The sequence below is a fragment of the Suncus etruscus genome, chromosome 5 (genome assembly GCF_024139225.1).
Source record: "Suncus etruscus isolate mSunEtr1 chromosome 5, mSunEtr1.pri.cur, whole genome shotgun sequence".
NCBI lineage: Eukaryota > Metazoa > Chordata > Mammalia > Eulipotyphla > Soricidae > Suncus > Suncus etruscus.
This window is the reverse complement of record NC_064852.1, coordinates 131,610,632-131,626,207: the sequence shown is the minus strand read 5'-3', so window position 1 is coordinate 131,626,207 and position 15,576 is coordinate 131,610,632.

Below are 15,576 nucleotides of genomic sequence, written 5' to 3'. Positions count from 1 at the left end.
TTTATCTTTTTGTTAGCTAATTATTTGAAGTTTTGATTATGATGCTCTGTTGAACACTTGAATTATTTATCATCTGTCCAACAATCTTGAAAGTTAGGTATTCCAGTCCACACAGATCACAGAACCATGACTATAATTGTAAAGATTTAAGTCCTAGTGTGTTTGTCATTTTTCACTTGCTACAGTCAAGTTCTGAAACAGACATTCTTAAAACTTTGCTGCAATATTAAAAGTCCAAGTTAAATGCATCACTGCTTTATTATTCTAAAATTAGAGAAGTTAAATTTTTAATTAGATAATTGATCAACTAAATTAGAGGAATTTTATATGATTTTACAATTCTCAACTCAAATAGAGGGAAGAATGCTGTCAGTTTTATTTGCCTTTTGATGGTATCCAATGCCAGTTAGTATTTGACTGTATTACTTCCTAAGTTATGTGCTACTTTCATCTTCAATAGCCATTTTGGCGGTGCCAGTTATATATACAAAAAGTTAAACTGTTGATCCTCCTCAATATAAAAAACAGAATTGGAGACATGCTACAGGATTGTAAATTTTTATTTCAGTGTGAAGTCATCAAAAACCTGCTAGCCTGACATTGATTCTCTGTCTTCAGAGGATCAGCTACTGCACCAGATCTCAACAGAGCAGTGATAACTGAGAATAGAGTTTCAGATGTCAGCAGAGCCAAGCAGAAAGGATTTCTTTGTTTGTTTAGCCACATATTGTATTTTGCTGTTCTGTATCTATTTTTGTTGAATGCAATAAAGTTTTTATTCTTTGTGAAAAAAATATAGGGTATATCTATACATGTCATGAAGCAAGTTGCCTCCTAAGCAAACATTTTTTAGAATATATTCAAACTCATGGAATAGTACTCTAGTATAAGGAGCAGGTGAGAAGTCTATAGGAAAAGGAGGTAATTCTAAGAAACATTGACACTTGGGGCCGGAGTGGTGGCACAAGCAGGAAGGCATTTGCCTTGCACACTCTAACCTAGGACAGATTGCATTTGATTTCCCAGAATCCCATATGGTCTCCAAGTCAGGGGCAATTTCTGAGTGCATAGCCAGGAGTAACCTCTCAGTGTCACTGGGTGTGGACCAAAAACTAAAAAAAAAGAAAGAAAGAAAGAAAAAAAAAGAACAACCCCCCCCACAAAAAAAAAACATTGACTTCAAAATACCTTAAATGCTTTTAAAATTATCTTGACTTTGCATTGTTTTAATAGCAAAGCTTTTAAAAAAAAAAAAAGCCTTTTATTTTCCCAATCCAATCCACAGTATGGTACCTAGAGCAGGTCATTTCACACCTCAGTTAACTCTCACAATTTATCATTCCCAAATAATATGTCTCTGACATGCTATACAATACTTTTAAAGTAGAAAAGCTAAAAGTCCATGGATAGATTATGGAGGGAATTGGAAACCAGGTAAAACACAACCACAGATCATTTACTGCATATTATAGGTAATGGTCAAGGTTTTTGAGGCCAGGACCCAAAAACAGAAGAATGAAAGTGGATGGTAGAGGGATAAAGCTAAAAATGTGACTGTCAAATGATTTTTTTCAGGAAACAAGGTAAAATGTCACCATGTATTAGATTTTGAATTATATACTCTATAGTTATTGTACCCTCTATGTATTTTCAAAGTAATAGCTATTAATAACAAAGTCTATGATTAGTCATTAACATTTATTTCTAAATTACATATTAGAAGCTCAGTCAAAGATATTCTGCTCTGGGCAGGAGAAATGGTACAAAGATTAAGCAAAACTTGAATGCTGTGATCACATCATCAGAGTTTTAAGAAAGGACAGAATAAACAAACAAACAATTCTAAAATGCTAAATATAACAAGGGACCATCTTTTGCATGATTCATCCAATTTTTTCTTTCATTCTCTTTTCTCTGTCATTTCTACTGTTTCTATTTTATTTATGTTGTTTCTATCAACAGTGAAATTTTGCTTTCATTAGGAATGCAATGATATCCTGTCCTTTTAACTTTTAAGAGAAAAGGATACTGCCTTTCATTTGAAATTGTTGCTGATTGATGCTTTTCTGAAGCTCATGTAAAATACACAAAATTAGACCTCGAAAAGAAATTATTCCAAGTATGCAGTGATGTCTTTTTACTTGTCACTTGTTACTTTAAGTATATGTAAGAGTTAATTTATCTGGTATTGATAGTGAATAAAATTATGCCAGACTCAACTAATTCCTTTATTCAGTTATTAAATATGTTGATGTCATGTCTTTCTTTCACAAATTCAATTTATAATTGTTTCCCTTTGTTCAAAGATTCTAAGTAAATATATTGCATATATTTAATAATTTTTGTTTATATTTTTAAGCTTTTCCGTTGACATCCTAGACTTTATCTTTATAATTTACTTTTCCTCTTAATAATTAAGAATTTCTAGTAAGAAAACAAAAACTGGGGCCCGGAGAGATAGCACAATGGTGTTTGCCTTGCAAGCAGCCGATCCAGGAACAAAGGTGGTTGGTTCGAATCCCCGTGTCCCATATGGTCCCGGTGCCTGCCAGGAGCTATTTCTGAGCAGACAGCTAGGAGTAACCCCTGAGCACCACCAGGTGTGACCCAAAGAAACCAAAAAAAAAAAACCAAAAACTGTTTTGTGGCATATTTCTCTTACTTATATAAGGATTGCTGTGCTATATTGATTTTGTAAAACATATCTTCAGGCAATAATATTTAAAATTAAATTTGGGAAATTTTCTTATGCATTACAGTACAGCAAAGGAGATTAATTAGTGACATCTCAAATGATTGATGAGATTAGTGAAAAATTGACCATTAGATTTTTCTTGGTGTTATATCAAGAAATGTATAGTCAAGAGAAGAATAGCAGTGACTAAATTTTAAGTTTTACAAATAGTTTCTTTGGTAGTATGCTGACTCACTCACTTAGAAAAATATGATACTTAGATGCACACATTTAATAATATATATATTTTTTGTTTTTGTTATTTTTTCAGCCACACCTGGTGATGCTCAGAGATTACTCCTGGCTATGCACTCAGAAATCGCTCCTGGCTTGGGGGACCATATGGGATGCCTGGAATTGAACCATGGTCTGTCCTAGACAAGCGCAGGCAAGGCAGACGCCTTACTGCTAGCACCACTGCTCAGGTCCCAGATATTAATATTTTAAAAGCATATTATATAAATACACAGATATGCAACATACCCATCATATTAGTTACTGAGATTTTTAATATATAAATTCCTTTATTTAAAGAGAATGCATTACATAGCTGCTCACAATACATTTGTTCTTGCCCCTTATGTTCCAGCACCAATCCAACCATCAAAATAAAATTCCTTCCACCGTTTTCCACCCACCCCAAACATACCCCCTTGGCAGGCACACAATATCTTTTATATTTTTTGTTTGCTGGTAAATGTAGCAAAGTCATTTTTTAAAAAGTCAAGAAAAAAGAAAATTTGTGAAAAGTATTATATTTTGCAATGAGGTCATGATGTAATTGTCAGAAGATTTATTAAGCTATTTATTGCTAGTTGATGTTTGTGTTATTTGTTTTGTTTCTGAACATTAGTTGGCTTTGAATCTATGATAATATATTAATTGGAGTGCTCCTACTGTGATGATAGTATTAAAAAATTTGGAGTTGTTACATGGCCCCACATGGCCTGTGTGGTCCAGTAATTCCAAGCTCTGATATTGCAGCTTTTATGGGGCATGCTGTCAGTAGCTAGGCCTTCCGAAAATAATAGAAGGTGTGGGGAGGGTTGTCCACACTCACTCCAAAGAAAACCTGGTGATGTTAGCCCAAATACTGGAATACTGGTTTTTGGTCAGCTTGGCATCTTTGCACAGAGCATCAGTCAAATGGTAAAGCTAGGTAAAGTAATGATTGTGGGTAGTGGTTGCAGCTGACTGGAGTGGCTAAGGCAGGGTGGGGGCTTGGTCTGACTCTCCTGAGATTGCTGCTTTCAGCTGTGCAGCCAATGTACCATGATTTTTAAAGTCATGGCTTACATCTTTTGAGAATGGAGATGTTTAGAAGTGTTTGCTAGTTGTTATCTAAAAAACGTAAAGGAAAAAGAATCCTCCCAAGAGAATTTATACATGCATGGATACTTCCTTTGCTAGTTTGTATCAAGCCTAATTTTTTTTTATTTTATGCTCTAGTGAGCACTTCTGTACTTCATAACTTAGCATAATTTTAGTCAGTCTATAAAAATTATAGTTTAGTCATCTTAGAAATATTCCATTGAAACATCTTGCAATAATTGTTTGGTTGACATTTTTCTTCAACTAGTCTTTTATTTTTCTTTATGGTTTTGGACCACACGAGGTGTTACTCAGGGGTTATTCCTGACTCTGTATTCAGAAATTACTCCTGGCAAACTTGGGAGGTCATATGGGATGCAGGAATCAAACCCGGATTGTCTGTTTACAAGGAAAAAAAACCTTACTTGCTGTGCTTTTGCTCAGACACCCTTCAACAATTTTCCAAACTTATATATATATAAGTTAAGTAATTTTTCTTTATAAAATTATTTATGTTCAATTCATATTTCTATATTATACATAAAATTATATAATATATATTAAATTAACATTATATTGAGAATTATTTTACATTATTAACCAAATAAAATTAAAATTAAAAACTTTATTATTATTCTTTTCACATTGTTTAAAATGTTCTCAATTTTATGATCTCTATTTTATGATTCTGTTTTATGATTTTTTGATCTCCCTGAAGCACATTGCAAAGGTACTGATTCATGTCATATCCTAGTATTTTCACACTCTTACTAATATGTTTTGTTTCCTCATTCTGAGATGTAGATTTTAATTTTATTTTCCTCAAAAAAATCTAAATATTTTTAAGGTAGGAAAACAATAAGTATAAACATTTTATTAATAGGCAAGGTTCTCTCTAACATATTGCAAACATTTTATTAATGATTAATTTAATACTAGAGCTAGACAAACATTGAACAGAAACTGCATTATCTATTTTGGGGTGATCAGGACTTCTAAATTCAACTCAGTTTTACGCATTGTCTACAGTTTATATTTGAATGTATAGAACATCACACATATCCTTTCATATCAGAAAAACTTCTAATAACTTATATAGTATCTTATATAGTCACTTTAAGTTGAAGAGAGCTCAGATGTATCCAAAATAATATCCAGATAACTAAGCATCTTAATGTCACAAATAGGTTTTCTTTATCCCTTGTCTGAACTTTCTGCAAGAATACAAGGAACATTATAAACTTTATTTTCTCCTAGAAACAGAGAATGTGGATTTAGTTATGAGAAAAAATAACTCTAATGTTAATGTATATAGTTATTTACCCAAACTGCCTCTTTATATAATACATAGATTCTCCTCTCCCAAAAATTTTGGCTCTGACATGTATATTACATTGCCTCTTTACTATTTGAGTAAAATGTAAAGATATAGTGCCTAGTTTTCTGATCTCTTATACATATCATATTAGCTAATATTTACATATATATCACAATAAAACAATGACCAACTTGGGTTTTATCCTTGATACCACCTAGAGGACCATGAACACATCAAGGAATGATCCCTGAGCACAGAACTAGGAGTAATTCCTGAGCACCTGCAAGAACTGATTCCAAAACCAAAGTAATTATTATTAGGCTCGTTATGAGGATATTTATTATATATTATCATATATAACATGATGTTATAATTTATATATAATAGTATTATGTTATAATGCCAATGATTACTTTTTAATATTGATAAAATATTTTTCTTTTTTTTTTCAAATATTCACACTTGGAGAGGAGAAAATCTATTTTATTTATGTATAAACATTACTGCAATGGGGGCCTGAGAGAGACCAAAGCAGTAGGGCATTTTCCATGCATGCAGAAGGACGGTGGTTTGATTCCCAACATCCTATATGGTCCCTTGAGCCTGCTGGGAGCAAGGAGTAGCCCCTGAGTGCTGCCAGGTGTGACCACCCCCCAAAAAAATTATTGCAATGATCAAAATAGTTCAAGAGTTTGTCACTAAATATCTATCTTCTGAATTTCAAAATGAATATTAACGATCACCCTCTTACCAAGTAGATTTGAACTGTAAGTGTATAGAATAGGCTCAACAGATAAACTTAGTAACAGACATAATAATTATAATTAAAATGGAGAAAAAAGTCAAGTGTTTGTATTTAGTGCCTGTTTTACATTATTTGAAAAACTGATGCTAATAATTGCCAATTAGGGAAGAATAATATGTATACATGGCACTGTGACTCCACTGAAACCAGGTGAATCTCTATCATTATAACTTCCCTCAGTTAAACCCAGGATCACTTACATTCTCCTCTCCTCTCATATTATTCGCATTCATCACATCACATAGAAATTTATCTCCATGGAAACCAAAAATATTTTTCTTAGAAGACAAAAAGTGAATGGTTCTGACCTAATCCTTTCATTCTTCCTCAGACATTCTTTTAAACAAGTGAAAAAGCTTCAGCAACTCTCTGTACTCTGCAACTAAGAACGGGGCAGCTTAATCCTTGCAATAAAGCTGAACTAACAGAAGCTAAAACTAATTTTATTAGCTTCCTAGAGAATTTATGGTGTACAGTATTAAAAGAAGCCACATAGTAAACTAAATTCCAGGGGGAATGTAATATATCTTACAATATATGAAAGATCAGAAAACCCCTGAAGAGTGTATGAAAAATTGGTTTCTTAAAGTGCCTATCAGCAAAATATTTTAACATATCTGTATTTGTCCCAGGTCCATTCTTTTACTTTATTTTTTTTAAATTTTTATTGTGGTCAAAGTGAATTACCAATCTTTCACAGTAATATTTAAGGCAGATAGTGACAATGAATGAGGGGCATTCCCACCACCAATGTTGGCCTCCCTCCACCCCTGTTTCCAGCATGCATCTCCCTCCTTTACCCCCCATAATGCTAGTGTAACTGTTCCCCATTTGTACAGCTTGTTGTAGATTGGATACCGATTCCATTGTTCTTAACTTTGGATTTGGTACTCAAGTCTAATCATTTTTTATTTACACCAAATTAACATACGACTGTCTGATCTTGGTACCATCCATTTTCCCCCTCAAATTATGAGGCTGGTCAAGGTGATTCCAGTAATGTGGTTCTATTAGAAATATAAGAAAAGATATGGGAGGAGAAAAGAAAAAAAAGGCAAATAAAAAAGAGAAAAACTAGGAGGAGTCTGTCTAGGTGTTATAAATATCCATTTATATCCATGGTTCCAGAAGTTCTGCTCAGTCACAGTTGTCAAAGTCAGACATCTGAAATTAGAGATCTTGGTTTTTGTACTAATCCTAGACTGAGGCCTAGGCTAGGAACTTCCTCAATGGTACCTCGATAGGTTCTGTCTAGTCCATGTTGGTCAAAATCAGTCTTCTGTAGATAGTGATTTTGATTTTTGCTTAGGGAAAAGGATGACATGCATCATACTAATAGGTAATAAGATAGGGCAGCCCTCTCTTAGCCAAGTTGTTGCCTTTTCCTCATGTCAGGATGTCATGTTGGTGCCAGGAAGGCATTAGAGTTTCCCTGGGAGGAGTTTGGTTCCTGGTGCTGTTCCTAGGGGACCTGTTTCGGTTCCATGTCTGGGATCTGAGGTTCTGGGTTGAACGGTTGCTGTCCAATCACATGGAGTCTAAGTCCACTCTTGATTTAAAATGATTTACTTAAGATTTATATATATATATATATATTTTTTTGTTTGTTTGTTTTTGTTTTTGGGCCACACCCGGTTGACGCTCAGGGGTTACTCCTGGCTATGTGCTCAGAAATCGCCCTTGGCTTGGGGGGAACCATATGGGACGCCGGGGGATCGAACCACGGTCCTTCCTTGGCTAGCGCTTGCAAGGCAGACACCTTACCTCCAGCGCCACCTACCCGGCCCCTGGATTTATATTTAATATTGTCTAAAATTCTAATGATTATGGATGGTTTCTGTTTACTTTTTGAAGAGATTTTATGTAATAGGTGATCTAAATGAAGTTTTACACAGTACTACTTTTATACAAAAGCTTACATAAGACTTATAACTATAATATGAAATATTTCATTTCCTTGCCCATTTTCTAGTGTGTCCCCACCAAACACACCTACCACAGCTTATTTCCTCACCCCTAACTTCAAGTTTCCTAATAAAAACCAGTTATCAGATTATGTTGCCTTTGATATGGCACCTAAATTCTTATTTACAGGTGAATTGTCAAAAAATTTGCATTTAATAACTCTTTATCCCCAGAAAATTTATCCTTTGAAAATTGTATTTTTTTTTTTTTTTGTGGTTTTTTTGGGTCACACCCGGCAGTGCTCAGGGGTTATTCCTGGCTCCAGGCTCAGAAATTGCTCCTGGCAGGCACAGGGGACCATATGGGGCGCCGGGATTCGAACCGATGACCTCCTGCATGAAAGGCAAACACCTTACCTCCATGCTATCTCTCCGGCCCCTGAAAATTGTATTTTTATATATTAAACTTTCAACAAATTATACTTGCTATAACATTTCTAAAAGTTTTCAAAAATACATATCTCTGTCATTTATTTAAAATAAGATATAGTTACATATTACTTTGTATTGCAGGAAAATATGGTGAATCATATATTACAAGAGCCATTGTCTCATGTCACCAAGTAGGATTAAAGCCTGGGGAAATTTGAGATAGGTTTTAAAAATAAATCTTGTTTATTCTTATGTACTATCTTAGACTTAAAAATACATTTAAAAACATGAAAAGATAAACACTGCTTAATATCAAAGCATGATCTATCTTTTCATCTTTTGAGAAATATAAAACTGCAAACCACTGGCATTTCTTGGTTTGTGTATGTGTTTGTTAGTCTTGCTTAATTTATTTTGGAAAGTTTTTGGCTCACATTAGTGATGTTAAGGCTTACTCCAGACTCTGCTTGGTGCAGTGGGAAAGATGGAACCCAGGTCAACTAGAAGCGAGGCAACTGCCTTAGCCTCTTTCCACTTAACTGGAACTTTATGTTCATAGGTTGGAATAAATATTATTAGGGATTATGTGCCCAAAGTCTTACCACTTTTTTTTTTTTTGGTTTTTCGGACCACACCCGTTTGATGCTCAGGGGTTACTCCTGGCTAAGCGCTCAGAAATTGCTCCTGGCTTGGGGGGACCATATGGGACGCCAGGGGATCGAACCCCGGTTGCGATCTTTCCTTGACTAGCGCTTGCAAGGCAGACACCTTACCTCTAGCGCCACCTCGCTGGCCCCATCTTACCACTTCTTAATGCAGAGCACATAAGATATTGCCCATGTGAGAGTTAACTCACTGCAAAAACTATACTCATTATAATTACTTCAGGTTGTCCACTGAATTTTACACAGTAAAGAAGTACATGTAAGACATTTTTCAAAGATTTCTCCTCTGAAGTGAAAATACATTTTTTAACTAGGTTAAATATTTTAGATATTTCAGTCTTCTCTAAAGAGGAAATTGGCTAAGCAGGTTTTTATTTCCAAAGAAAGACTCTTGATTATTATAAATTTAAATATCAATTTATTTGCAATTTAAATAACAAAATTTTACACAATCTAAAACAATTTTTTTTTTTGTGGTTTTTGGGTCACACCCGGCAGTGCTCAGGGGAAACTACTGGCTCCATGCTCAGAAATTGCTCCTGGCAGGCACAGGGGACCATATGGGAAGCTGGATTCGAACTGATGACCTTCTGCATGAAAGGCAAATGCCTTACCTCCATCCTATCTCTCCGGCCCCACAATCTAAATAATTTTAAGGGGCCAGAGCAGTAGCACAGTGGTAGGGCATTTACTTTGCATGTGATCAACCCTGAATGGACCCAGGTTTGATTACCAGCATCCTATATGGTCCCCTGTCCCTGCCAGGAGTGATTTCTGAGCATAGAGCCAGGAGTAACCCCTGAGTGCCTCCCAGTGTGACCCAAAATCAAAAAAAAAATCATATTAGATATAGAATGTATGGCTTGAATATAAAAGTCAGCATTAATGTCAGCCATTTCGCGCAAATAAAAGTTAATGTAGTCTGGGATTATAGAAGAATCTAGAAGTAATTTATGGGCTATACAATTCATGGACCACAGTCAGCAATGCTCAGGGCTTACTCCTGGCTCTGCATTCAGGGATCATTCTTGGTAATGCTCAGAAGACCATTTGTATAGAATGTTGGGGTCAAACCCAGGTCATCTGCATGCAAAGTAAGTATCCTATCTGCTATTCTTTTTTTTTTTTAATATAAATTTTTATTTTGATCATAATGGCTTACATATTGTTGACAATAATATTTTAGGTACATATTTACATAAAATCAGGGGGGATTCCCATCGCCAAATTGTCATCCCTACGCCTCCGTTTCTATCCTACCTCCCTTTTCCTTTTCCCTCACCCCAGGGCGGCTAGAATATGTGGTCCCCTCTGTATCTAACCCACTACTTAGTAGTCTTGCACCTGTTTGGTCCTGATGCCTCCCTTATTTCCCCCTCTATCTGGAGTCAGGACTAGCTAGTTCAAGTTGCGTGGTTTTGTTTGAAGGAGAAAAAAGCAATAAACTGGGGTAAGAGTCTAATACCCCGAAAATGGGCGGAGTCCTTCTAAAGGCTCTCATCATCACTCTGGGAGATGGAGAAAAAGTAGGTGAAACACTCCACTAGTACCAAAAGAGGTGTCAAATATCCAGTGAGGGCTCCAGCTATTTCGATAAGCACCACACAGAGCAGACAAAACAAACAAACAAACAAGTAGAAAAAAAAATAAAACAAAAACAGACAAACAAAAATCACGCCATGGTCTTGAATTAAGAAACATGGCATAGCACATAACGAAAGAGAAGAAAGGAAGAGAAAAAAAAATAAAAAAAATAAGTATAATTGGGGACTACACTTTCAATAATCACACCCAAACAGAGAAATCGACCAAAATAGATTGGTAAATCAAAAATAATAATAACAATAATAAATGAAGGTACTATATATATTTATATCAAAAAAATAACCAAGGTTTTGTGCTTTTTGTATTTTTGTTTTTTTCCCTCCTGCACTGGCACAGTAAATATTGGGGTCATTCGAAAAAGAATTCACTTGGCCTAAGAGATATGGGATTTCTCCGTCCTTGGAGCATACTGTCATGGGATCAACTCCTATCTGCTATTCTATCTCTTCACCTCCACATTAAGCTCCAATTCTTATTTATTGTTTTATTATTTGGGCCACAGTGGTTTAAAAACTTTTATTAGTAGAATTTAAAACATGAACTATTTCAGCACCACATCCTTCACCCCTACATCTGCTTTAATTCATCTTTGTCCCAGTATCGTTCCTAGCCCATAAAGATAAATTCTTAGTTTCTGTTCTGTTTACTTTTGCACATTTGTAATTCTCTTATTTATTTATTTGTATAATTTTGTTTTGTTTTGATTTTGGGCCACACCGGCAGTGCTCAGCAACCGGTTACTCCTGGCTCCCTGCTCAGAAATTGCTCCTGGCAATTTGAACCACCATTGGTCCTGGGTCAGCGGCTTGCAAGGCAAATGCTCAACCTCTGTGCTATCTCTCTGGCCCCTTATTTTTATAAATTTTATTGAGACCAATGAATTACAAGTCTTTCACAGTTGAATTTTAGGTACACAGGAACAGTGAATTAAGGACATTCCCACCAACAGGTTTGACCTCCCTCTACCATAGTTCCAAGCATACACCCCACACTTCCACTTATTGCTCCCTAGACTGCAAGTGTAACAGACCTTTTGTGTATAGTTTGTTGTAATTTGGGTCTCTTGATTCTATTATTTTTGACTTTGGTTTTGGTATTTAGGTCTGACCAGTTTTTATTTCCAATCAATAGTCCCTGAGTCCCATCCACTTTTTTTTCTTAGGTTGTAGGAAGACAGAAATATGAGACAGAACAAGCTGATGTATGTTCTATAGTTCTGTAAAATAAAAGTGGGCTGGAACCCCTGTCTAGAAGCTAAATAAATAAATTAAATTAAAAGAAGAAAAAGAGAAAAAGAATAATAAATAAAGAAAAATAAATTAAAAAGAAAAAGGCTGCAGATGTGGCAAGGTTTTTTCTGCATATGCGCAGTAAATATTGGGGAAATTAGAAAGGAAATTCTGTTGGCCTAAGAGATAGAGGGTGTCTCTACCCTTGAAGCATACTGTAATTTTCTTATTTTGCTTCTTCAGATCCCACATATGAGAGATCAATTCTGTCACTTTACAGCATAATATCCCCCAATTCTATGAATATGGCAGTGATAGCTTCCATTTTTCCTACAATATAACAATATTTTCTTGTATATATGCACCACAATTTCTTTACCTTGTCATTTGATCTTGAGCAATGGGTTGTTACTAGATTTTGACTATTGTGAATAGTGTTACAATGAACATAGAAATCCAAATGTCTTTTCCAACTTCAGTTTTTTAATCCTTAGATTAGATATTCAGAAGTGAAATTGCTGGTTTGTCTGATATATATTTCAAGTCATAACTAAATATGTTTTACTGAAGCTATATATTTCAAATAAATAGAATAAATGACTTCAAGTTATTATTCAGTAGTTTGTTATAGTCATTTCAATATTTATATTAAGCACTTCTTTATCTTTCTTTCTTTTTCTTCCCTTCTCTCTTTTTCTTTCTCTCTTTTTCTTTTTGTTCATGTTCAAGCATAAATCTCAAAGAATTAAATATGTATATTTAAATACATAAATCCTGCATTGAGAAACAGCTCACATTCACCATTCTGAGATATTTGGGCACAGTAAGCAGTGAAAACCCTGCCCTCCATGCTTCCACTAGAATATAAAAAAGGTGTCTTCTTTGTGGAAAGGCATGTGGGATTATGCAATGATATAGGTGCATGTTTTATTAGAATATTGAATCTCCAGCCATGCATAGAGTATTTGGTGTGAAAATGAGAGGGAAATTTACAGAGGAGTCACTCCTGGGCCTACCTTGATACAATCTGATTTAGTCTCCTGTGCAGTCAAAGTCTTTAATACCTTGCCTAACAGTGCAAAGGCTAAGTCATTTGCTTTCCATAACTAACCAGGTTTCTATCCCTGGCATTGAATATGATCTTCCAAGCCCCATCAGAACTGACTCCTGAGCACAGTATTAGAAAAAATCCCTCACATCACTGGGTGTGACCACCAACAATTAAATAAAAAAAGATTCTTTCGTTATCTTGACAATGCAGTTAATGTTTTATTGTATTAATTGTGCATTTGAACTCTCCAGCGTTCAATTTCTAAAATCTTTTGACAATAATTTGCAAGTGTTATCACATGTGATATATAATTGAATTTTTATGTGTAGGTATCGAAATCTCCATTTGACCAATGAATATCAGATAATAGAAAAGAGGGAATTTATGAAAAAGAAGGAAGAAAAAAAGGAAGGAAGGTTTCAAGAGTGAAGTTTAAATTTCTGTTCTGTTCCAGATAAGATAATTTTTTATATGAGAGAAATATTATTATTTAGCTAACGTTCCATGGTAGAGGTCTGTGTATTAAAAGAATAAAATTTGTTTGAAGCTCTAAAGAGTGAGTGGAACAGATGGAATAAAAGTTTTATAATTTGAGTATGAATAGGGAAACACCTTGAAACTTTCCTCCTCTTTGTGAATATTTAAACTGTTATTGTGAACTATACTTCCCCTTTCAGTTATGAAAAAGTAAAAGACAAAGCCATGTATCCCAGCAGTTTGAAGTCAAAGCTAGGATCATTGTAACCCCCGCAAATTGAATTTGTGACTTTATTGTATTATAAATTACAGTGGCTATAAAATGGAAGGGCAATTTAAAAGGTCTTATGAACTTTTAATCCTATATTGTTTAGCACAGGTTTTATCTTTTCAAACCTCCATTTCTACATGATTAAAATGAGAATGCTAATCGCATTCCCAACTCCCAGGGATGTTTATGAAAGTTTATGAGTTTTAGTGAAAGATAAAGTCAGTATGCTTCAAACAACGATTGGGAAAGTTTTGCCACAATAAAGTAACAAATTCAAATGCAAATCATAATCACTTTGTGAAGAAAATTAAAAAGATAAAATTATAGCCTTTGAAATTGCAGGTTCTGGTTGGGAAATGGCTCAAAGTGGGGAAGTTCATTTCTTAAAGTGAAGGTCCTGAGCTTAGCTCCAGCACCCATGACTCACTGCTGTGGTATAGGGCCATCTTAGAAAAGACCCAAGGAAACAAACAAAATCTAACTGTAGTTCCTTCAGGTTTATTCCTTGGTAAACTTTTCTAGTCTTTATAAACATAGGAAAAAGTAATTATACTTGCATAAGAATGTAATCAAATAGTTTTCCTATACTTAGTACATTTTTTTATCATTTATAATGATAACATATTTATAAAGGAATAAGACAATTGTGGAAATGTGCTAGAGAAAACTATTGTTACAAATGCTATAGGATTGTTTTCATATATATAATGAAGAAAATTCAAGAATGTTTGCTTATTCTTTTAAATTTTTTTGAAATACTTTGTTGTGTTTTAAAATGAGGAAATTATAGGAACAAAAGTCTTCTGACCTTTGTAAAATTATTTATTTATGCATAATTTGAATATTCCAAAAGAGGCTCAATCACTAAGAATAAAATAGTATTATTTCAAATATAGTAGTACTGCTTTTTTTTTTTTTTTGGTTTTTGGGCCACACCAGGTGGTGCTCAGGGGTTACTCCTGGCTGTCTACTCAAAAATAGCTCCTGGCAGGCACGGGGGACCATATGGGAAACCGGGATTCGAACCAACCACCTTTGGTCCTGGATCGGCTGCTTGCAAGGCAAATGCCGCTGTGCTATTTTTCCGGGCCCAGTAGTACTGCTTATTAAAGCAGGACTATTTTACAGAAAATGATAGTCCAATGAGAATATTGCAATGCTAGTTAGAAAGTTTAAGCATATCTCATTGTCAGTATGAAAATAAATTAATTCCCGAGCTTGAGATTTTGAGAATTGTATAAAATATTTTAATTAAAAACTCAAATTTAATAATTAGTAAAAGTACTCACAAAGTTTAACTCCACAAAACCTAAAAACACCATCAAAAATGGGGAGAGAAAAAAAAACAGACACTTCTGAGGAAGACCAACAGATGATCAACAGACACATATAAAATGCTCATCATCACTTATCACTAGACAAATCCAAATCAAGATAATGGGATATCATTCACACCAGTGGGGATGATACATTTCAAAAATAATGGTAATGATCTCTGTTGGTGAAGATATGGTGAGAAAGGAGCCCTCATTCACTGCTGGTGAGAATGCTGTCTGATCCAATCCCTAAGGAAAACAGTATGGAGGGTCCTCACTAAGCTCAAAATTGAGCTGCTATATCCCAGAAATCCCTTTTTTGGGTATCTTTCCCCAGGACAGAAGTACATTCATCCAAAAGTATGTATGCACATAATTATTCATTGCAGCACCCAGTACAATCACTATGATTTGGAATCATCCTAGATGTCCAATAACAAATGAGTGAATTATGAAGA